The sequence below is a fragment of the Schistocerca cancellata genome, chromosome 8, assembly GCF_023864275.1.
Source record: "Schistocerca cancellata isolate TAMUIC-IGC-003103 chromosome 8, iqSchCanc2.1, whole genome shotgun sequence".
Lineage (NCBI taxonomy): Eukaryota > Metazoa > Arthropoda > Insecta > Orthoptera > Acrididae > Schistocerca > Schistocerca cancellata.
The window spans coordinates 503,927,470-503,952,323 of NC_064633.1; positions in this window are offsets into that span (position 1 = coordinate 503,927,470).

The following is a 24,854-nucleotide window of genomic DNA, read 5'->3' on the forward strand; positions in this document are numbered from 1 at the left end:
GTGCAAACGGTGAGAGGGTATTTTTGACCCTTCTACAACTGTGAGGTTGTTTTTCAATTTATCTTTTTTCGTGAATGTGTCGTGTTTTTTGGCGTTTTTAGTCAAAATGGACAACGAAGAAAGGGAGGCTGAGCGTATACGTCCTTCGTTGGTGGAATTATCAGACAGTGAAAACGATCTTACGACAGATGGCAGTGAAAGTGAAGATTGTGTAAGTAAGCGCAGTGACAGTAGTGGTACTGATCAGTATGCAAGTGAAAGCAGTGACAACGAAGATAATATACCGGTATGGCCGAGCCGTTCTAGGCGCTGCAGTCTGGAACCGCGCGACCGCTACGGTCGCAGGTTAGAATCCTGCCTCGGGCATGGATGTGCGTGATGTCCTTAGGTAAGTTAGGTTTAAGTAGTTCTACGTTCTAGGGGACTGATGACCTCAGATGTTAAGTCCCATAGTGCTCAGAGCCATTTGATAATATACCACTAAATGAGTTACAAAATACTGTCCACAACGCTGTGTAACCAGAATTCGTCGAGCAGTGGTGCAAAAATCCAGCTCAAAAACAAGTTTGGACCCGTTCTGAAAATATCATCAGGCAGGTACCTGTCGTGAGTTTAGTGACGAGATTAGCAAAGACAGAGCTGGAATGCTGCAGTATGTTTTGCAATGAAAATAATCAGAGTATTATCTTGAAGTACACAAACTTGCAAACTGCAGAAAGGAAAGCAGCTTGTGAAGTAGTTGCAAACCACTTTTTTTATGAAGGAAATGACAGTGAGCGAGCTGAAGGCTTATATAGGCTTGTTGCACATTACTGGATTTTACCGATTTGCGAGGGTGAACACCGTCGCCAGAATAAAATTTTCACTTTGCAGCGGAGTGTGCGCTGATATGAAACTTCCAGGCAGACTGGGAACTTCATACTGGAAACATCCCCCAGGCTGTGACTAAACAATGTCTCCGATATATCCTTTCATCCTGGAGTGCTAGTTCTGCAAGGTTAGCAGAAGAGCTTCTGTGAAGTTTGGAAGGTAGGAGACGAGGTACTGCCAGAACTGAACTTGGGAGAACCGGTCGTGAGTCGTGCTTGGTAGCTCAGTTGGTAGAACACTTGCCTGCTGAAGGCAAACGTCCCGTGTTCGAGTCTCGGTCCTGCTAACAATTTTAATCTGCTAAGAAGTTTCCGTACACCGTTGAACTTCGGACTTCAGATGGAACACACGTTGAAATATTTCGGCTGAGAAGGACACAGAAATATTTTCATTTTATTCAAAGCTGTTTTCGTTTTGACGATGAATCCACGTGTGAAGAAAGGAAACAGCTTAATAACTTAGCATCAACACTTCAGATATTTGAAATTTTACGAAAGACTATGTCTATGTCTATTTTACGAAAGACTATGTCTAGCGCGTGTATGGATGCGGCGGCCGATGGTGTGTGACGTAAGCGATCGGATGACCGTTGGCCGGTGGCATGGCACATGTGAGGTTATAACGCTCTCCCGAGAGAGAGAGCAGACGAACTTGTGTCATCACCCGACTTCACGGTAGCGCCCTCTGTTGGGCCCGATATGAACTAAGTCAGTTGAGCTCGCAGTGAACACAGTGGGTGCTGACGTCTAGAATACCGGTATTTGCGAAATCACCCGACATCGCGGTGACATCCTCTGGCGGGACCGATGTGAACTAAGCCACTCGCAGTCCAGACTCAGTGCAAACATATCTTCCTGAAATTGGTTAAATAATAAAGACAAGTCCCTTTTTCCTGCCATTTTTCTTACGTGTGACGCATTATTATATGGTAATTTAAACTTAACACCATTTTCTGGGGGGAGGGGGCTTAGGCTATTGGAGGTAGCCCAAATGTCGTCTCTGCCCTCCAAAATCCACCATCTTGGATAACGTCGTCGCCACCATCTTGGATGGCGTCATCGCCGCCATCTTGGATAACGGTACTTTGCGCCAGAAACCGACTTGGGGTTGGGTGACGTCATCGCCGCCATGTTGGATAACGTTACCTTGCGCCACAATGATGGTTGTCGCAATACTGCCAGGTGACTGCAGTAGTAGAATGTATATGTAGTTTCAGTAGCTGTCGTGCGTGTGTTTTGCCCTTGAGTTCATTTGTTTGCAATATGTTCGTATTTGTGGAAATAACTGTATTTTCGTACTTTGGTGCACTTGCGGATCACAGCGAAGCACTATAACTCACAGCGATCTCCATGTTCATGCATAGTGCACATTTAGTACCACTTGAATTATTTGATGATAGACCACGTAAATGAAATTGCATAAGGATTGGTTTCATGTATTTGTAGTTAGAGTGTATTGTCTGACATGTCTCGTCAGTTATACGGTGCTGAAACACAACGATTTTTTTACATCGGAACTACGGAAATGGGCCTGCAAATTTTCAGTTTACACTACTAACATTAAATCAATTTTAGAGCTTTTTCTCTTTATTATTGTGCATCTGCTAAAATTCTATAGGTTAATCTGGGAACATGCGCTCGAACACGATTTTTACATGAAAACTGGAATTGATTTCCGGATGTGAAAGTATAAAATCAGTGCAAAAGTAATTTCAAAAACACTTCTGGCGTATGGGATTCACGAGTAACGTCTTCTTTTAGTACATATTTCAGTCGAATTAACCTGGTTGTCTCAAGCGGACACCTTATTGTATGTTAAATAAAGCTTATAGCTGATAAATAAAAAAGATAATAATTGAAATCATAATAATAACAGCAAGAAGAAGCATAGTAAGAAACACAATGCTTTATAGTTATTTGTTCATTTGAAAACACATTGTACTATAATTCCATTTATCTGCTTACTTTCAGACGGAGAGAGCGACGGCACACAGAAGGCCACTAACTGTGTTTACTGTGGAGTGCAATGTTTTCGGGCTATAATCATAGTTTACTTAGATATTTCTCTACTGTTGTTTTCAGTACTGATGTTAGTTGTGTGCATTGGTGGCTCCGAGTGTAAAAGCCAAACATGATACAGCTTAGTTAAATTCGGTTAATAGTCTGTTAACATGAAAAATGTCAAGGTACAACACGTTAACCTGTACTTCCTCCTAGAACTCTGGAAATTCGTTTAAGGACCGAAGGAAGGCAAGAGCATTTCAACATAAATGGAATTTGATATGACCTTCTTTTTTACATTTCTCACTGCTGTAAGCATCAGTTTTGGAGCGATGTCTTCTTGTTTTGTCTTTTTTATTATCTGGCAACATCTTCGCCTGAAACAATTTGAGAAACAACTGAAAGAACCATATTCTATCCATACACCACAACCGATTCTGAAATTCCACTGCCGTTTTTCCGATACATCACAACGTTCCGGGAATGCATCGTCATGGGAGATCTAAACGTTCTGCATGAACCACTAGGTGACACCTATCACAACCGCGACGGAACGGCCCTATTAGACATCCTGACGCCCTAAAACATGACTAGAGTCCCCACGAACACCTACACCTTCTTGGGACGCACGAGCAGTTCTCTTCTCCACCGCATCCTCCACAGTCCTAGCCTGACAGTCCCCATGACACCGGCGACGGTAGGCGATATCGTCACCAGTGCACACCTCCTCAGTCTCTTTGGCACCACTGCAGTAACAACCCACCCCTCCCCTACCAGGAAGACCTTACTCCATGCTGACTAGACCAAATACACTCCTGGATATGGAAAAAAGAACACATTGACACCGATGTGTCAGACCCACCATACTTGCTCCGGACACTGCGAGAGGGCTGTACAAGCAATGATCACACGCACGGCACAGCGGACACACCAGGAACCGCGGTGTTGGCCGTCGAATGGCGCTAGCTGCGCAGCATTTGTGCACCGCCGCCGTCAGTGTCAGCCAGTTTGCCGTGGCGTACGGAGCTCCATCGCAGTCTTTAACACTGGTAGTATGCCGCGACAGCGTGGACGTGAAGCGTATGTGCAGTTGACGGACTTTGAGCGAGGGCGTATAGTGGGCATGCGGGAGGCCGGGTGGACGTACCGCCGAATTGCTCAACACGTGGGGCGTGAGGTCTCCACAGTACATTGATGTTGTCGCCAGTGGTCGGCGGAAGGTGCACGTGCCCGTCGACCTGGGACCGGACCGCAGCGACGCACGGATGCACGCCAAGACCGTAGGATCCTACGCAGTGCCGTAGGGGACCGCAACGCTACTTCCCAGCAAATTAGGGACACTGTTGCTCCTGGGGTATCGGCGAGGACCAATCGCAACCGTCTCCATGAAGCTGGGCTACGGTCCCGCACACCGTTAGGCCGTCTTCCGCTCACGCCCCAACATCGTGCAGCCCGCCTCCAGCGGTGTCGCGACAGGCGTGAATGGAGGGACGAATGGAGAGGTGTCGTCTTCAGCGATGAGAGTCGCTTCTGCCTTGGTGCCAATGATGGTCGTATGCGTGTTTGGCGCCGTGCAGGTGAGCGCCACAATCAGGACTGCATACGACCGAGGCACACAGGGCCAACACCCGGCATCATGGTGTGGGGAGCGATCTCCTACACTGGCCGTACACCACTGGTGATCGTCGAGGGGACACTGAATAGTGCACGGTACATCCAAACCGTCATCGAACCCATCGTTCTACCATTCCTAGACCGGCAAGGGAACTTGCTGTTCCAACAGGACAATGCACGTCCGCATGTACCCCGTGCCACCCAACGTGCTCTAGAAGGTGTAAGTCAACTACCCTGGCCAGCAAGATCTCCGGATCTGTCCCCCATTGAGCATGTTTGGGACTGGATGAAGCGTCGTCTCACGCAGTCAGCATGTCCAGCACGAACACTGGTCCAACTGAGGCGCCAGGTGGAAATGGCATGGCAAGCCGTTCCACAGGACTACATCCAGCATCTCTACGATCGTCTCCATGGGAGAATAGCAGCCTGCATTGCTGCGAAAGGTGGATATGCACTGTACTAGTGCCGACATTGTGCATGCTCTGTTGCCTGTGTCTATGTGCCTGTGGTTCTGTCAGTGTGATCTTGTGATGTATCTGACCCCAGGAATGTGTCAATAAAGTTTCCCCTTCCTGGGACAATGAATTCACGGTGTTCTTATTTCAATTTCCAGAAGTGTATGAGGAGATGATAACCACCTGCACTGACGATAACCGCCGACAACGAACTTAATACGATAAGCTGCAGAATAATCGACTCCATCAAAATAGCTATCGACACGACCATACCGGCCAAAACAGTACAAAACTGGAGACCGCAGACGTATTACGTCTCATCAGAGAAAGACCACGACTACATACCGAGATAAATAGGGTAAACAACCCCGAACTAAACGCCTCTGGGACAGACTAACAGAATAAACCAACTCGTCTCAGAATACCACTAAAGACAATGGGACTAAACTTGTGCCCAACTCTACCACATTCAAGTACGCATGTTCTGGACAAAATTCAAAACATTAACGGGACAAACCAAGGAGAGGACTTACAAACTAACAATAGAAAACATACCTACCTGTGGTGTCACCACCAGACACCACACTTGCTAGGTGGTAGCTTTTAAATCGGCCGCGGTCCGCTAGTATACGATTGACCCGCGTGTCGCCACTGTCAGTGATGGCAGACCGAGCGCCGCCACACGGCAGGTCTAGAGAGACGTACTAGCACTCGCCCCAGTTGTATAGCCGACTTTGCAAGGAACTGTTCACTGACAACTACGCTCTCATTTGCCGAGACGATAGTTAGCATAGCCTTCAGCTACATTTGCTACGACCTAGCAAGGCGCCGTATTCAATTGATATTGATATTCTATTAATGTATCATCAAGAGCGATGTTCTACAAATGTGGATTAAAGTTAAGTATTCCAGAAACTACGAACTTTTCTTTGTAGCATTCATTACGTATCTTGTTTCAGACCTCACGCTAGCCTGCGTGAGTTTAAGTGCGTGCCTTTCGGCTTCCTATCATTGTGTCTAGGCTGTCTTGTCTAGACACAACACCTACCATATATCAGACAGAAATTGCTGAAGCCTTCAGAGACTTTCTAATCAGCAGCCACAGATTCCCTCAAGAAAAACTTGTTCAACGATCGCTTCCGACAGACAGTCACAGACGAGCTCTCCCTGCTCCAGGACATTCCCACAGCTCCAACCGCAGACGACCACGACTTAACAAAGCGGATCGCCTATGACAACGTAGAATGTGCTATTAAGGGTGGCAAAAACTCTGACGCTGACGAGAAAGGTATTCAAAGATTCCACACCAGGAAATGCCCCCCCCCCCCCCTCCACAAACACCCATTTTTTCCACGCAATTCGACCACTGCTTAAGGAACAACACTGACTTCACAGTGTGAATCACAGCCAAAATCATAATGATCCCAAAACAAGGAAAGCCCAAAACATACACACAATCCTTCCGTACTATCTCCCTAGTAAACGTACTGAGAAATACATTCGAACGAATAATTACCGACAGACTAACACACTACACAAACAAACTATATATAACCACCTAGTTTCAATCAGACTTCCGCAAGAACAATTCGACTAACGATCCCATCTAAGACACACCTCTGACCTTACTAGACACCTGTACTTAAGACAGTGCACGGTCAGGATCTTCCAAGTCACTGAGCTACTCAAGACAAGATTCCCCCCTAAAACAGTCGTACTAATAAAGACAGTAACTGAAAGACAGACAGTGAAAAGTACATTTCAATGACGAAATCTCTATCCCCTTCTCCCCACAACCGAATTAGCGCTGGGAGAAATCGTTTTCCCTCTGCTATGCTCCATCTACACTGCTGATATCCGATCGACAACCAGGCTGACGGAAGAACTCGAATTATACGCTGGCGACACTGCATATGGGAACTACAGACCAACCACAATTACCATCAGTAGACAAACGACGACTACTTGACCAGACTACAGGACTGGATGCGCAAATGGCGCACTAAACCGAACCTCACAGAGACCCAACCCGTAATTTTCAGACACAGGGACGTCCCAAAGGAAGACAGACAACATCTTAACGAAATCACTTGCACATTATGGGGAAGCCAACTCAAATTGACCGACCAAGCAAAATATATAGGAGTAACGATGGATAAGTACCTGAACATCGGCGAACACACCAATGAGCCGTGCACAGTTCGTGTTCATGGCATTTATTGTTGGTCACCTTCTATTACGATACTGCCGCCTCGTTTCCTTATTCCATTTTGCTGGCGTCACTAACTTCCAGCCTTACTTGCCTGTGAGCGGCATCATCAGCACGTATCGATAAGTGCATTGTCGTACCATCTCTGGAGCTACCGATAGTATTTCCAGTCAGTTGGAGACGGACCAGCAGTGCAGTCGGGACGCAGCAGCAGTGATGTAGGGGACGGGGCGCCGGTGAGGCGCCGACAGATAGTGTTCGCCGACCGCTGCGTCACACATGAACTGTCCTAGATTGGAGCGGGACGACCGTTGGTTGGCAGTTCAGTTCTTCGCGTCATCGGCGGACGCATACTTGGTCCTTTCACCGTTTCCGGCCTGGGCAGTTGGTCGGTTGGTGTAGAGCAGCAAGGAAGTCCCCGTCGCGCGCAGTGTGGCTGGAGCCGCTCACGGCTTGCGTGTGCGGTTGGAGTGTGAGGTGCTTGCGATGAAGTTCGTCGCCCATTGATCATGGTCATGAGAGTTGAGTCCTCACTTAATCTAATATCGAGCCTCAGCTGTTTACATTTCTTCGTTTGATCCTGCTTGTCGCTTTTGGGACATTTCCGCGAGCAACAACGTGTGTGTTTTCAAGTCGGTTAAGATTCCGGTTACCTACCCGGTTCGTTTACGTAATTTAGGCAGTGTATTTCCCTCGTCGTGTTGTTAATGTCCAGCAAGGCTTGTAGTTCGACAGCTGTGGTGTTGTTGGTCGTTGTGGGCGCCAATAATCTGTGTGCCGTTGTATTGAAATCTTGGAAACTTCTGAGTGCCGTTCCTTGTGTGTTACATGGTAATTTCCTGTTTGGAGTTTAGTTATTTAACGGCCTTGGGGCAGTGGATACACCGGTTTCCGTGAGATCACCGAAGTTAAAGGCTGTCAGGCGTGGTCGGCACTTGGATGGGCGACCATCCAGGCCGCCATGCACTGTTGCCATTTTTCGGGGTGCACTCAGCCTCTTGATGTCATTTGTGGAACTACTCGACCGAATAGTAGCGGCTTCGGTCAAGAATACCACCATAACGACCAGGAGAGCGGTGTGCTGACCCCACTCCCCTCCTAACCGCATCTTCCACTGAGGATGACACGACGGTCGGATTGTCCCGGTAGGCCACGCGCGGCATGAAGACGGATGGTTTTAGTTATCTGGTTGATGTGTGGCTTTCAGCTGAGTATCAATATCACATACATTAATGATCTTGTCTTGCCCTTAAGGCATGAGATCGTTATTCTTTTACATGGGGCCTTTAGCCCAGTTTTACGTCAGATGTTTTAAGATAAAGCTTTCTGCCTTTTAAATTGAAACTCGTTTCTAGGCCTTAAGCCTTTAAACATATTTTGTCAGTATGTGGCCTTCAGCCGAGTACTAATATCTCTTAAAGTTCTTGTCTTGCCCTTAAGGCATGAGATTGTTATTCTTTATAGGAGCATTCTACCGAATTTCATTTGAAATGTTTTAAGAAACAGGCCTTTTGCCTTTTGATTAGTACTCTTCTTATTGCTTAAAACGTGGCATCCTGCAAAGTTCCATCAAAATTAAATTGCTAAGGCCTTCAGCCTGTTTAGATAGAAGATTTAGAAAATATTCTTGGATGAAACCTCCAGAAGAAATTTGCATTTCAATTTCTCGCTTAGGCCTTGTGTCTTCGATTTTGAGTGTGGCCTTCAGCCGATCCTGGGATAATAAAAGGAGGTCGATTATAGTTTTTTGTGTTTTGCTTCCTTTTTGTAATATTGTGTGTTGATGAGTAAAGTTTGTACGTTGGGTGAAACTCACAGCAACTTATTTTGACCCTTTTCCACAACATAATCCGCTCTATCCTGCTAGCCCAGGTATTTCAATCAAACAGACCGTTAACACGGCAAGACAAAGTTAATCGATAATGAGGCACGCCCAGGGAAAATTCAACGGCTGCAGCGGCAAAACAGCCATCAACACGTACAAAACCAGTGTTAGATCCCCATTTTGCTTTTCCAGACAACCAACTCCCCACCCCTCATCACCTTCAGGCAGGAAGTCTGCGAGGAAGCTAAGGTTATCCCCTTTCATACAAGACTCTCCGTCCTCAGATCCAGTTACAGCAGTCATGCAGTCACCAGTCACCCAGATATCACACGTCTCTTCACACACAGACCCAGACACAAAAGCAAACCCACTTACAGATACACATTCCCACCCCGCACAATAATATACACTTACAGTACTACCCAACATCGTACACGAACATCTAAATTCAGATATACCAACAACACAAAATAATGACAAATCCAGTTCACCACATCTCTTTCCACAGGACTCCTATCCAGACCCAATCTTCAACCACAGTGAATCTCATCCCTCCGCTCCCCCCCCCCCCCCACCGCCAGCAAATTTTACCCACACGCCGTACGAAGTCGATCTTAACATAAGCAAAACAATCATTTTACCTTTTCTTACCAATGAACAAGACCATTGCGTACAGTGATCAACAACTCATAATATCACACTGCTCATGTCAGGTACTAAATACTAACACTTCGTGTGTTGGGTACCGCTTTATTCATAACACTGTTGTTTTGCTACTACAAAATAACATGGAATCAAAAATAAGTTAGATGATAAGTTATCATGTAAGTTAGCATCAAGGGACATGTCAACGGAATGACAACAAAACAAATCCATGTTAACCTAAGACCCCCATAGAGCCAAGAGCTCTCCAGTGGTCCGTCCGCCTTTCATCAGGAATCGGAATAAATGATATTTAAAAGAAAGGCATCAGTCAGTTCATCAACTCAACGTCGTCGTTTGCCACAATATTGTACCAGTTAGACGGTGACATCCGGCAGTTCACCCGTGAGGTATTTTGGCATGAAGTACGCTGGGAGAAGGTGAAGAGTCACTGCTTCGTTGGGATGGTTCAATTTAATTTCTTACAGGTAACTAAAATATTTGTCCGCTATAACAACCTACACTGAACCTAACATCGCTGCAGGTACAGAAGTGTATAACCGTTAAAAGTTAATGGAAGTAATTATATCAATAAATGAATACTGGCAAAAGAAACACAAAACACCAATAAAATCCAAAAAACTGTCGTTCATTACTAAAAACTGAGTATACCCTACTCAGAATAATGTGACTGTGCTGTGGTTTGAGTTTAGACCACTACGGAGCAGCAGCTTCTGCGAATTGGGACTTTTGACAGTCGGTCTGTGTGAGAACCTGCCTGTGTTTCCACTACATCTTTTTCACCGTCATCTACCATTCCGACACAGGGCAACTGCATAAATGACTTTGATATTTTGGATGAACTTAATTTTGACGATAACGTCTTAGTGATTTTCGTCAGATCGGTCACCACAATTATATTTTGGAATTACCTGATCGCTTGTGGCTTTTCTGATCTTATACTCGGTTTTACATTGGTATATTCTGTTTGTGAACAAGAATAGTCTCCTTGTTTCATAGGAATTTTCTAGCAGAGCCATACAATGACAGCGGTGTCGTCCAGTCCCTCACAGCCTTGATCGGCACATACACCCCGAAACGTGCCCACCGAGCTCATGCGCAAATCAGTGACTGACAGTCAGATCTGCATCGACTGAACGTCCATCGATATGCAGTTGGCTACGCACAGAGCCAGATGTGAAATAAAAAGTGGTGACGTGTGAAGGATACCACACCCAAAACTCCAAATTGCCTGAATCATTAGCGACCATCAATTACCTATCACAGTCCTGAAACAAGATCCCATTATGATACAGAATAGCACTGCAATGTTCCTAACCACTCTTATCTCCCGTTCGCGATGGCAGCAAGATCTTCCCGTGTATCTTCCCCTCTGCAAAGTGTTTTCGAGTTCCTTATTCCTGTTCTATAAGTTGGATCTAGTAATTCATCAATATGGATTCTTAGATTCAATTTTCGTGAAATGAAGAGACTTTTAACCCTACTTTCAAAATCAGAATTTTAGGTGACTGCTGTTTAATTGGTTTTTTAGCTTACTACCTGATAATTTCATAAAATATTATTTGGTTATTATAGCTAATATTTAGCCGGTTTTTACGGTAACCTGTCGCTATGGGTTAGAGCAGTACAAATGCGGCCTGCGGGGCGCATGCGGTCCCAGTGAGTATTGGTGCAGCCCGCTGTTCTCAGAGGTATTAATTAACGTTAGGAGCCTCGTAATAATGTAGTCTTCCTGCTTAGTGACAAACAAAGGTACTTACATAGACAATAATATTTTAAAACGTGCTTCATTTTAATCGACGTAGGTAAATTCGACCTTAAAGTAAATATAGTTCAGCTGCCCTTGGGGGGGGGGGGGGTTATGGGAAATTAGGAAATGGTTAGGGAGAAGCGTTTGGGTTTATCTTCCACTACTGACAGCTCACGAGGGTGCCAGAATGGCACAGATCGGCTGATATGGTATTTGTTTTGACACGGAAGTAACATGGAGTGGTGAATGCGAAATGCAGAGATGGTCATCTTCAAAAGCGGGACATCTTTATAGCAAGGAATATGTATTTAAATTACAGTTGTTGAGATACAAACAAATGAAAAGAGGATAAAGACACTGAAAGTATTTAGCAAGCGTTTGTGATCATTTCTCGTATTACATAACACATTTAAATACAAGTAAAATTAGTGTTTTAATGAACTAATCAGTCGATCGCATAGACAACACAAGAACATTTCTTCCGGCAATTAAAGTTTCACAAGTTTAGGGTCACTGAAGGTGGCAGTAATCTGAAAGAGAACAACTGATAGAAAGTGTTCCGATTGATGCTGACTTTCAACGATCATTGCCTGGGACATATAGCTAGTAGGTTGGGAGTAGGTGACCAATCAATAATGAGATCGGTACATATGTGGCCCGAGCTGCAACCCCACGATGTCAGACTTACCTCTTGGGCAAAAGTGTCTGACGACCAATTCGTCGGAGTGTTACACGAACGACAAGAGTATGCCTGTCGGGCATTGATGCAACTATGTGAGTACCAATAAGTGAAGGTAAATAGAAATGAGAGATCAAATTGTCATGCAAGCGACAGAGAATCCTAGAGCAATAGTTTACATATTAAGACCATAGCAAGTATCTTACCTTCCACTTGGTTCACTGTTGGGTTTACGACAAAATCTTCTTACAGGTAGGACACAACATTCGTCCTAATTTATGCTATATCCACTACGCAAACTAATACGGCTTTTCCAGTAGTGTGATAGTGGAAACGAGAATCTCGGCACGGGTGAAGTCTGGAATCGGAATGACGTGCAGCTCCGTCCAGCTCTGATACTCGGCAAAAATCTCAAGCCCACTGTATTGGATCTATCCTCGGTAAGAAAAACCAACCTCTCACAGACACATGAAGGTACTTCGCGAAAGTTTTGTAACCTGCTGCCCGGCCATGACGCGTATTCCTTTTTCGGTTATCAACCCTAAAATAGGTTTTATTCTTTGTTAGGTACTTTACCCCAATGACTCATTGAATGGTGTCTTCATTTCCTACTCTATCAGTACTTCCTATCTCCAGGAGACACCTTTAACAATACGCTTCATGCTTTAAATAATTCCAATCGTTGCATCACCGTCTTAAATACCGTAAATGATTCGCACCTAGGATTACGCTAAACCAAAGCTAGCGTTTGGTAGTTACCGTACAGTACATAAATGACGTTGTAAATAGTAATGTAACCGTTAGTACTGGCAGCTGTGGTAGGGGAAGAAGAATAATGCATGTGTGAGACAGGAACTGCGAGCAGTCCACGTCTCTTTGCTTCATGTTTTTTTTTTTTTTTTACTCTTAACTAGAAACAGAGATCTTTCAGTGTTATTCCATTGTGTATCTCATATCCTTACAAAATATAGATTACATTTTGTAATACCGAAAATTAGTTGATCGCATCGCTTCTGCTCTTTTATGTACCCAAAGCAATGGCCTTTGATACAAGTGCAGCTTATACGCACATACACAAGAAGTTACATAATTAGTCATTTTGTTCAAAAACAATAGTTTCCTGTTATAATTGGTATGTACGAAACTTGGGATAACAGAACATAATTTATATATACTCGACGAAATACTGAAGTGATGTATGATATGTTTTCTTCTTATGTTTTTTTTATTTTACGGTTTTTTGAGGACATTGCGTTTCCTAGCACTATATGAAAAGTCTGTACATTTTCATACTTTTACCACATTGTCCTTCTGTTTTGCCTTACAAATCTACAATTTTCGTATAAAATTTAAACTAAATATTGACTGTTTCAAATTTTGTCAAATACTGTTGATTTTTAAGTAACATACTGGAGAAAAACCATGTAGTACAAAAACGTCCTACAGGTTATGCAACTCTTTATATATCCTCATACAATTTCTAGACGATTAATATGTAACGGTTTCTAGGAAATTCTGGTAAGATACTGACCGAATTTGTCAACAAAGGGATCGAAATGAGGAAAAGCCGACAGGTTCAAATGGTTCAAATGGCTCTCAGCACTATGAGACTTAACATCTATGGTCATCAGCCCCCTAGAACTTAGAACTACTTAAACCTAACTAACCTAAGGACATCACACAACACCCAGTCATCACGAGGCAGAGAAAAAAAAAAGCCGACAGGTATGAAACACACATAATGTATAGGTAACGCAGTTGTGGTTTTAATTAACCAAGGCTACTAGGAAAACTACCATAGTCTACACATTCTGATGACAGGCTGCGGCAGTTTTACAACTCTATTCGCACCCACACACAGGTATGCTCAAAAAGCAATTTTCCTAACACATTTTCTAGAACTGACTTTTTTGATATCAATTTGTTAGAACCCTGTTCTCTTCTGTCTCAGAAAGTTGTGAGCGTTTCTTGTCTACTTTATCAGTGGCTAATCGCTTCAGGTAATGTTCGTTTACAAATACTGAAGAAATCTTCAGCTGCCAAGTTCACTAAGATCATTTATTTATATAGATTACCCAATTCGTCAGTTCTCCGTTCGAATCGTCGGATCTGCAAAAGATGGGGCCAGAAATGCTAGGATACAGCAACTAACATTACAGCACACATAATTATAACCAAGATTTGCAGTACACAGAATAACAACATAAATAAGTTTAGATCATTACAGTCCATCTTGGTATCGTGAGCTGTACTATAAATCAGCATGTCAATTATAACCCCTTCAGTAGTGTTTTCTAAAATTTTTCGCACAGAAATTTTAATAACTTGTGTTCTTCATTAGAAAACATTTATTTACACTACAAGGTACAAAAACATATTTTTACACTTATAGTTTACAGATTATACATTTATAACAGTTTTATAAAAATGTGAATACTCATAATAAAGCACTAGCTACACTTAACTCTATTCCATCTCTATTTATAAAGAATAATATTGACTGTGAAAACTAAAGTATTTCAGTATACAATAAAAACCACAAGCTTACAGGAGCAGCCACGTTTCTGCAGACAATCCTCATTTCTCCTGGAGTTTTCAAGACAGCCACTAGAGTGCAGCTATTGTTAAAGTCATGTTGTCAAGTGGAAATGTTACCATACCCAGAACAGCAGTGCTCAAGTGCCTCAGAGGGTTGCACAAGGAAATAATGATGTCTTAAGCGACGTACTTTATTTCGCACACCAGGGCCGAAAGGGTTAAAACGACAGCCATGTACCCACACTTTATTTCGTCGATTACAAGTGCTCTCCTTCATCGTCTCTTCACAACTGACAGATCCCAAGGTAATTCTTAGTGTTACGTAAGTACATTAGTTGGCGCAGTGATTGTACGAATCGATATCATCATGTGACATTAGATTAAGGAATAGCTCTACCATTCTATATAATTACGTACATCTAAATTGTTATTATAACAAGTAAACCAAGTCAGTATTCTGCTTTTAAAGAAAACTGTCTGTAAAATCGTCTGCAACATTCATAAAACATACTTAATACATGGACCTTTTCACATAATTTCAGAAAATTATTCAAAATGTTTCAAAAAATTCTTAAAAATTAATGTCCAGACTTTCTTTCTACATAATCACAAACGATCTGACAGCCCGTTACCGCCCTCTATGAATACAATAGAATATTGTCTTGGTTTGTATGTTCTGATATTAATTTAGGCATACGTTATTATAGAGAGTAGTAGATAGATGACTTATTCTGAGATGATAGTATCAATGCGTACTATCACTCCGCCATCTGAGGCACTTCTTTATTACCTAGTATACTGACCCAGGCGTGAGTCAATTGTATTGAATTAAAACACTTATAAACGGGCAATAACGCCGTGAGCATAGCTTTTTTTTTTTTTAACCTGATATGCCGACTACAGGTATACCTCACTATACCAACATGAACAACATTGTCTGGCACCATTTACTGTAATGAAGGAGAAAATTATCTAGTGATATAAATGTAGGTGTGTGGTTAGTCCATGTATTGCAATTCTTGGATATAATTATGTGTACTTTTATGTTAGGAGCTACATCCAAACATTTTCGGTCCCATCTTTTGCATGTCCGAAGATGGCATCAGCTAATTTCCGAAACCGGTAATCTATATGAGGAACTTATTTTAGCGATCTTGAGAGTCGAAAATTTACTGAGTGTTCATAACACTACAGATCACTCACACGCTAACGATTTCAGAAGTGAATAATTTGTGTTACCTTGCTACACCCTTGAGCTGTTGTCGTACCATAAACTATGCAGTCGAAACAATGAATGAAAATTACACTTCGACATTTTTGAGAAATGCTGTTATTAAGACTGATTTTGTAGTAAAATTTGAGGTTGTTGTTGTTATACTGGAGCGTTAACTGAATTTGGCGTTATCACCTCACTTCGTTCGTAACGTAGTCATCGTTCTTGCAATTTAGTCTATTCTACTACATGACAGTACCCATAATTAAACTGCGTCAGGAACCAGTACAACCTTACCGTGAGTATTTTTCTTATGAAAATATGTAACACTGCCTACAGAAATAGGTCGGCAATCTATAAAGGCACATACACTCCTGGAAATTGAAATAAGAACACCGTGAATTCATTGTCCCAGGAAGGGGAAACTTTATTGACACATTCCTGGGGTCAGATACATCACATGATCACACTGACAGAACCACAGGCACATAGACACAGGCAACAGAGCATGCACAATGTCGGCACTAGTACAGTGTATATCCACCTTTCGCAGCAATGCAGGCTGCTATTCTCCCATGGAGACGATCGTAGAGATGCTGGATGTAGTCCTGTGGAACGGCTTGCCATGCCATTTCCACCTGGCGCCTCAGTTGGACCAGCGTTCGTGCTGGACGTGCAGACCGCGTGAGACGACGCTTCATCCAGTCCCAAACATGCTCAATGGGGGACAGATCCGGAGATTTTGCTGGCCAGGGTAGTTGACTTACACCTTCTAGAGCACGTTGGGTGGCACGGGATACATGCGGACGTGCATTGTCCTGTTGGAACAGCAAGTTCCCTTGCCGCTCTAGGAATGGTAGAACGATGGGTTCGATGACGGTTTGGATGTACCGTGCACTATTCAGTGTCCCCTCGACGATCACCAGTGGTGTACGGCCAGTGTAGGAGATCGCTCCCCACACCATGATGCCGGGTGTTGGCCCTGTGTGCCTCGGTCGTATGCAGTCCTGATTGTGGCGCTCACCTGCACGGCGCCAAACACGCATACGACCATCATTGGCACCAAGGCAGAAGCGACTCTCATCGCTGAAGACGACACGTCTCCATTCGTCCCTCCATTCACGCCAGTCGCGACACCACTGGAGGCGGGCTGCACGATGTTGGGGCGTGAGCGGAAGACGGCCTAACGGTGTGCGGGACCGTAGCCCAGCTTCATGGAGACGGTTGCGTATGGTCCTCGACGATACCCCAGGAGCAACAGTGTCCCTAATTTGCTGGGAAGTGGCGGTGCGGTCCCCTACGGCACTGCGTAGGATCCTACGGTCTTGGCGTGCATCCGTGCGTCGCTGCGGTCCGGTCCCAGGTCGACGGGCACGTGCACCTTCCGCCGACCACTGGCGACAACATCGATGTACTGTGGAGACCTCACGCCCCACGTGTTGAGCAATTCGGCGGTACGTCCACCCGGCCTCCCGCATGCCCACTATACGCCCTCGCTCAAAGTCCGTCAACTGCACATACGGTTCACGTCCACGCTGTCGCGGCATGCTACCAGTGTTAAAGACTGCGATGGAGCTCCGTATGCCACGGAAAACTGGCTGACACTGACGGCGGCGGTGCACAAAAGCTGCGCAGCTAGCGCCATTCGACGGCCAACACCGCGGTTCCTGGTGTGTCCGCTGTGCCGTGCGTGTGATCATTGCTTGTACAGCCCTCTCGCAGCGTCCGGAGCAAGTATGGTGGGTCTCACACACCGGTGTCAATGTGTTCTTTTTTCCATTTCCAGGAGTGTATATTGAAAATAGATATTTTAATAGAAACATAAGTAGTTACTGAGATATACTTTAAAAGATTACAACTCAACTTCAGCACCACAGTGGAACTACACTACTGGCCATTAAAATTGCTACACCTCGAAGTTGACGTGCTACAGGCGCGAAATTTAACCGACAGGAAGAAGATGCTGTGATATGCAATGATTAGCTTTTCAGAGCATTCACACAAGGTGGGTGCTGGTGGCGGCACCTACGACTTGCTGACATTAGGCAACTTTCCAACCGATTTCTCATACACAGACAGCAGCTGACCGGCGTTGCCTGGTGGAATGTTGTGGTGACTCGTGTAAGGAGAAGAAATGCGTACTATCACGTTTCCGACTTTAATCAAGGTCGGATTGTAGCCTATCGCGGTTGTGGTTTCTCGTATCGCCACATTGCTGTTTGCGTTCGTCGAGATACAATGACTGTTAGCAGAATATTGAATCGATGGGTTCGGGAGAGTAATACGGAACGCCGTGCTGTATCCCAGCGGCCTCGTATGACTAGCAGTCGAGATGACAGGTATCTTATCCGCATGGCTGTAACGGATCGTGCAGCCACGTCTCGATCCATGAGTCAACAGATGGGGACGTTTGCAAGACAACAACCATCTGCACGAACAGTTCGACGACGTTTGCAGCAGCATGGACCATCAGCTCGGAGACCTTGGCTGCGGTTACCCTTGACGCTGCATCACAGACAGGATTGCCTGCGATGGTGTACTTTGTAAGTAGGCTGTTTATGTTTTCTTTATGTAAGTAGGCTGTTTAGATTTTTATATTGGTAATGCCACGTAGCGCTCTGTATGAAAGTCACTGGCTGTGCTGTGTGCAGTCTGTGGCTAGTTTGCATTGTTGTCTGCCATTGTAGTGTTAGGCAGCGGCAGCTGGAAGTGAACAGCGCGTAGCGTTGCACAGTTGGAGGTGAGCCGCCAGCAGTGGTGGATGTGGGGAGAGAGATAGGGAAGTTTTGTAAATTGTCATGAACTGCTACATATATTATGACTATTAAGGTAAATACATTGTTTGTTCTCTATTAAAATCTTTCATTTGCTAACTATCCCTATCAGTAGTTAGTGCCTTCAGTAGTTTGAATCTTTTATTTAGCTGGCAGTAGTGGCGCTCGCTGTATTACAGTAGTTCGAGTAATGAAGATTTTTGTGAGGTAAGTGATTTCTGAAAGGAATAGGTTAATGTTACTCAGGGCCATTCTTTTGCAGGGATCTTTGATAGTCAGACTGCGTTGCGCTAAAAATATTGTGTGTCAGTTTAAGCTCAGTCTTGTATAAGTTGTTCAAAGGGGACGTTTCAACTTTACGACGAACCTCGGTGCACGAATGGCAAAACGTCATTTTTTCGGATGAATCCAGGTTCTGTTTACTGCATCATGATGGTCGCATCCGTGTTTGGCGACATCGTGGTGAACGCATATTGGAAGCGTGTATTCCTCATTGCCATACTGACGTATCACCCGGCGTGATGGTATGGGGTGCCATTCGTTACTCGTCTCGGTCACCTCTTGTTCGCATTGACGGAACTTTGATCAGTGGACGTTACATTTCAGATGTGTTACGAGCCGTGGCTCTACCCTTCATTCGATCCCTGCGAAACCCTACATTTCAGCAGGATAATGCACGACCGCACGTTGCAGGTCCAGTACGGACCTTTCTGGATACAGAAAATGTTCGACTGCTGCCCTGGCCAGCCCATTCTCCAGATCTCTCACCAATTGGAAACGTCTGGTCAATGGTGCCCGAGCAACTGTCTCGTCACAATACGCCAGTCACTACTCTTGATGAACCGTGGTATCACGTTGAAGCTGCATGGGCAGCTGTACCTGTACACGCCATCCAAGCTCTGTTTGACTGAATGCCCAGGCGTATCAAGGGCGTTATTACGGCCAGAGGTGGTTGTTCTGGGTACTGATTTCTCAGGATCTATGCATACAAATTGTGCGAAAATGTAATTACATGTCAGTTCTAGTATAATATATTTGTCTAATGAATACCCGCTTATCATCTGCATTACTTCTTGGTGTAGCAATTTTAGTGGCCAGTAGTGTACCAAATGTTAATGTCCATTGTTAGGTGTCGAAAGTGTGTCTTTGTGGGAGATGTTGTTGTCCTCGATGAATGGCGGGCGGGGGGGGGGGGAGGAAGAGCGTAAATCTTTGGCCGGACTGGGACCTGACTCCACGAACAACCATACTTTTGTGCAGTCAGCACCACCTAGCGCCAGCTGCTCGACTTCGTGAAAGCGATGCTTCTCCCTACCAGCCAGTACCGAGGTGTTGTTCCACCTCCACAGGGCTTTCCTCACGCTGTGCGAAACGAAGAGTCGCCCCACGCTCCCTGCCTCGCTGCTCGTGAGAGGCGTTCTCTGGGGGCCGCCTCGACGGCCCGGCTATTCGTTATCCCGGCTGGCGGAATCGGAAGTTGGCGACGGTGCGGGAGGGGCTGCCGTAACAAGCGTAACGTTGTTAGCGGGGCGTGCGGGACAAACCAGCAGCCGCGGCGTAGCCGAGCAGCCCGCCGTGCGGCGCAGCCGAGATTGCTTGGCGCGACTTAGCCGTTTCGCTGCACGCTGCTTGACAGTCGCTACTGATGTGTAGCATACAACACTGCGCCAAGGGCAGGGTCACAGGTACGGACGATGACGACTAGTGCAGTCTCTTCCCCGTGTGTGTATTAGTCTGAGATTACTGCTTACATCTGGCGACCGTTAAGCGAAAGTTGTCGGGAAGGACTCTACACGAATCTGGAGATGAAAACGGGGATGCAGAAAATCACATTAGGCGGTTTAAATATTTTGCAGCGCTATATACTCTGAACAGGGAGAAAATCTTGTAATCTGTAATTGTAAGACGTGTAATTTCTATTGTCTATTGTCAAATCACAATATTAGAAAAATGTTCATATTTTAATAACACGATGAAGTAGGAACAATTAATATTTGTCATGTTGGAAATAATTGTGGTAGCAGGGAATGTCTGCACCAAAGTATTGTTGACAGGAGAGACCGCAGACTGATATAATTTTAAAAAGGGTGGGAGGCACCGCGTATGGATAAATTTTAAGAAAAGAGCGGGAAAGACCGCGCGTTGATACATTTTGTAATGGCAGCAGGGATTGTCTGCACCAGAAAGCATTATTGGCGGGAGAGACGGCACTTTAACGTTCGTAGGAAGTCAGTAGTAAGCTAGATGTGAAGCGAGTCGGTAGCAGGTCTGAAGCGAGAGGATGAAAGGAGCGGTGTGTATGCCAGCCATGAGCTATGATTTACAAGAGATTATAAACGGATGTGCAGAGACATCAGCTAACTGTTATCACAAGAGGAGCTAATATTATTGAATTATTTTTTTGAGAAACTCAAGACTACTGAAGGTATATTTGCGCAATGCTAGTTGTAAGATTATTGTCAAAAAAGTAAGTCCCATCTGAACATTTGTAAAATCATTTCATTCAGAATATAATTAATTTCTGCCAGCAATATTTCATTACCCATTATAATCCATACCAAAAACCATCAACGAGAGTAAGTATATACACGTCGCAGTTCGATGTAGCAGTCAGATGGCGATCCAGTAACAGTATAAAGGAAAGGAACAGTTTTGGGTTATTGCAGATAACGACTGAGGGCCACGACGACGACACATTCTATGTTTCGTCGAAATAATCAGAAAACCACTTTTATTTATTTATTTAACCTGATCAGATTAGGGCCATCAGGCCCTCTCTTACATCAGACCAGTGTTCCACACATGCAGCATTTCACACATCAGAGTTACATCATGACCATAGTTTAAATGAGAAAATTAGCTTACTCTAGTGACAATATGAATAAAGAGTAGTGACTAAGACCTAAGAAAGTAAATGCGGCAGTATTTTTACAACAGGTGCTATACATACAGATTATGATAAAAGCATTAATAATAACAGTAAAAAAAAACAAATAATAATGATAAACATGACTAAGACCCAATAAAGTAAATGCTGGCAGTATTTTTACAACAGGTGCTATACATACAAACTATGATAAAAGCAATAATAATAACAGTAAAAAAATCAAGTAATAATGACAAACATGAGAAGGATTGGCAATAGTAATGAAGGTTTGGGCAGATGTAGATAACATCTTGGTGTGTAAAGTAGATGTTTACTGGTATAGCGAGTTTTGAGGAAGGGAGATTTAAGGAAGGGGAAAGAGAGAAGTAATGAGGTGAAGTGCGTTCATGTACAGAGGAAGGCATTACTGTTGCTTAAGTAGATACGTCATTAACTGTTTTTTGAAGCCGGTCATGTTTTTAAGTTCTCTAACGTAACGAGGGAGGTTATTCCAGAGTCGAGTTCCCGCTACTGTAAAGGATTTGGAGAAGGTGACTGAGCGATGCAGTGGAACGGAGAGGATTTTATTTTAATGGGAACGTGTGTTTCTGTCATGTTGTTCCGACATGAGCGTTAGGGACGAGGAGAGATATGAGGGACAGTGTACATTTATAAGGCAGTAGATGAGACAGAGTGTATGGAAATCTCTGCGTTTCTCTGCACGCAGCCAGGACAATTTTGCATATGCTGGTGAAATGTGATAAAAAAGTCGAATGTCACAGATATATCGGACACAGGCATTCATGACCAGTTCTAGACGTCGGGAATTTTCCTGAAGAGGCCTTGTAGGATAATATCGCTGTAGTCAATGATTGGGAGTATAAGCCTTTGTACTAATTTCTTTTTCATATCGAAAGGAAAGAGTTTTTTATATTTTTGTAGGACATGAAGGGATGCTGATGCTTTTTTGAACACTGCAGTTACATGCTCTCTCCAATTTAGATTTTCAAATATTAATACTCCCAAACTCTTTGCTGAGGGAGAGAAGTAAATGTTTGTTCCATTTAGGATAAGAGGTGGTACGGAATCCCTATGTTTTGGGCTAATGAGCTTAGAGTGACCAACAAGTACCGCTTGAGTGTTGGATGGGTTTAGTTTTAGACCTATGTCCTGTGCCTATTTTGACAGTGCATCGAGGTCAGTATTGAAATTTTCAGTAGCTTTCTTGAGATTGCTTGGTTTCGCACTTAGATGCAACTGAAGGTCATCAGCATACATACGGTATTTGCAATAGGTCAGAACCAATGACACATCATTGACATACAGAGAGAAGAGTATAGGACCTAACACTCAGCCTTTGGGAACGCCTGACACTACCTGCCGCCATTGTGATTTTATATTCCCAGACAGGACGCATGGCTGACGAGACGTCATGTATGAGCGAAACCATGGCACTGCACTTGGTGAGAAATTTAATAAGCAGCATTTAAATTTGTATACGAAGATTGAGAAAGAGAGTAAATTTCAAAGGGAAGATTTCATTTGTTATTATTAAGCAAGAGATAGAAATCCTATGGGAAGGTTTCATAAGTTATTGTAGAAAGGAAGGGTGCGTAACAAAAGAGATATAGACGAGACGGGAAGGTTCATAATCTACCAATCTATAATTTATCTCTTATTGTTCTTGCTGTTTATTAATGATCTACTGCCTGAGTCAGGAGGTTGACAGTCTTTTTTGGGAAAATGCTATTGTTGTCAACTTGAGTCAATACACCTGAAAATAGAATACAGATGTATGGGAAAAGGCCGTGTCTGCGCAAGTCGTTGATAAATTCCTCGCGATTATCAGCTGAGTCTTGCTGTGCTGTTATCTCAACGTTTCGACGAATTACCGACTCGTTGTATTGAGATAAAATCGCCTTTGCCTGAAGATGACGATACTCGTCGAAACATTGCGATAGTACTGCCGTCCGCAGCTCGTGGTCGTGCGTTAGCGTTCTCGCTTCCCGCGCCTGGGTTCCCGGGTTCGAATCCCGGCGGAGTCAGGGATTTTCTCTGCCTCGTGATGACTGGGTGTTGTGTGATGTCCTTAGATTAGTTAGGTTTAAGTAGTTCTAAGTTCTAGGGAACTGATTACCATAGATGTTAAGTCCCGTAGGCTCAGAGCCATTTGAACCATTTTAATAGTATATGCCCTACATATCGGTTAATAACCTGAGAAATCTTCATCAGTGAATTATAGTTTTCTCAGCCTTGTATGGTAGGAAATGGTAGGAAATCAGACTGGAATCCATATGATCCTTCTGTGTGGAGCAATCGTCGAGAGGTGTACTTTTTCCAAAGTCGATAACATTCCTACTGTAGACAAAGGAGAAAAGAACAACAGTATATCACGATTGATGTAATGAAAGGATACATGTCGCGATCGATTGCTGTTCTTTTCTCCATTCTCTACAGTATGAAATCTTCTCGATATCGGAGAAAGTACAACTATTCTGGGTATTGCACTATCAAAACCTACAATTTTCGATTAATGTAATGCAATATGTATTAATACACACGAAACAATGTTTACAGTTGTTAGTGGGACGTAAAATCAAGAGTGGTAGATTCACTAAAACATTCACTTACGTTCCTTTCCTGACGGGAATGCGAAAATTTTTCATTTGGCTTCACCGTGACTTACTAATTTCGAGTGTAACAGCCAGTTTAATGTTACCAGTTATTGATTGGTTACATCCATGACGAGTTTCGGAAGTTTAATTCTTTATCTTCAGGTGGATTATTGTTCCTTGATACGGCATAAGTGTTGTGTTACAAATATGGGGAAATTTGTGGCACCGTCGATACAGAAGTACATAACGGACAAGTGTCTAATAGTTATGTGAAGGCCTTTGACTGAAAGGATGAACCTAAACAAGGATTTGTAAGTATAATTAAATCACCTCAATTGGTCAAAAGATTCGTTGTGCTGTCATGTTACGTTAAGAACAACGTCTCTGTTTACAATGTTTACAATTACTGAAGAGAACAGAGATGGCGTCTAGAACCTAATAATTGCAAATGACGTACAGCAAAACAAAAGATAATTTTAGAGCAAATGTCGGAACAATGTGGAGATATATGATTGCGTAGAGGAATAGAAATGTAAGCGTAAACGTCTCGTGTCGTCACAGATTCTTATCCAACAAGTTTCCCTCCACTAGCCAATGCCACAACTATCACGAAGTAGTAACTAATCGTCATTTATTCACCTGAAGACGAAAATTCAAACTCAGAAACATGTTGTGAAAATAAGTAGAGACAGGTATCAGTAAACGTATAGTTTCATTCCATCTTGTAGCTATATTCAGCAATCAAAATATCCGTTGGTGTACTGCCGGTCTACAGTGTCCAAC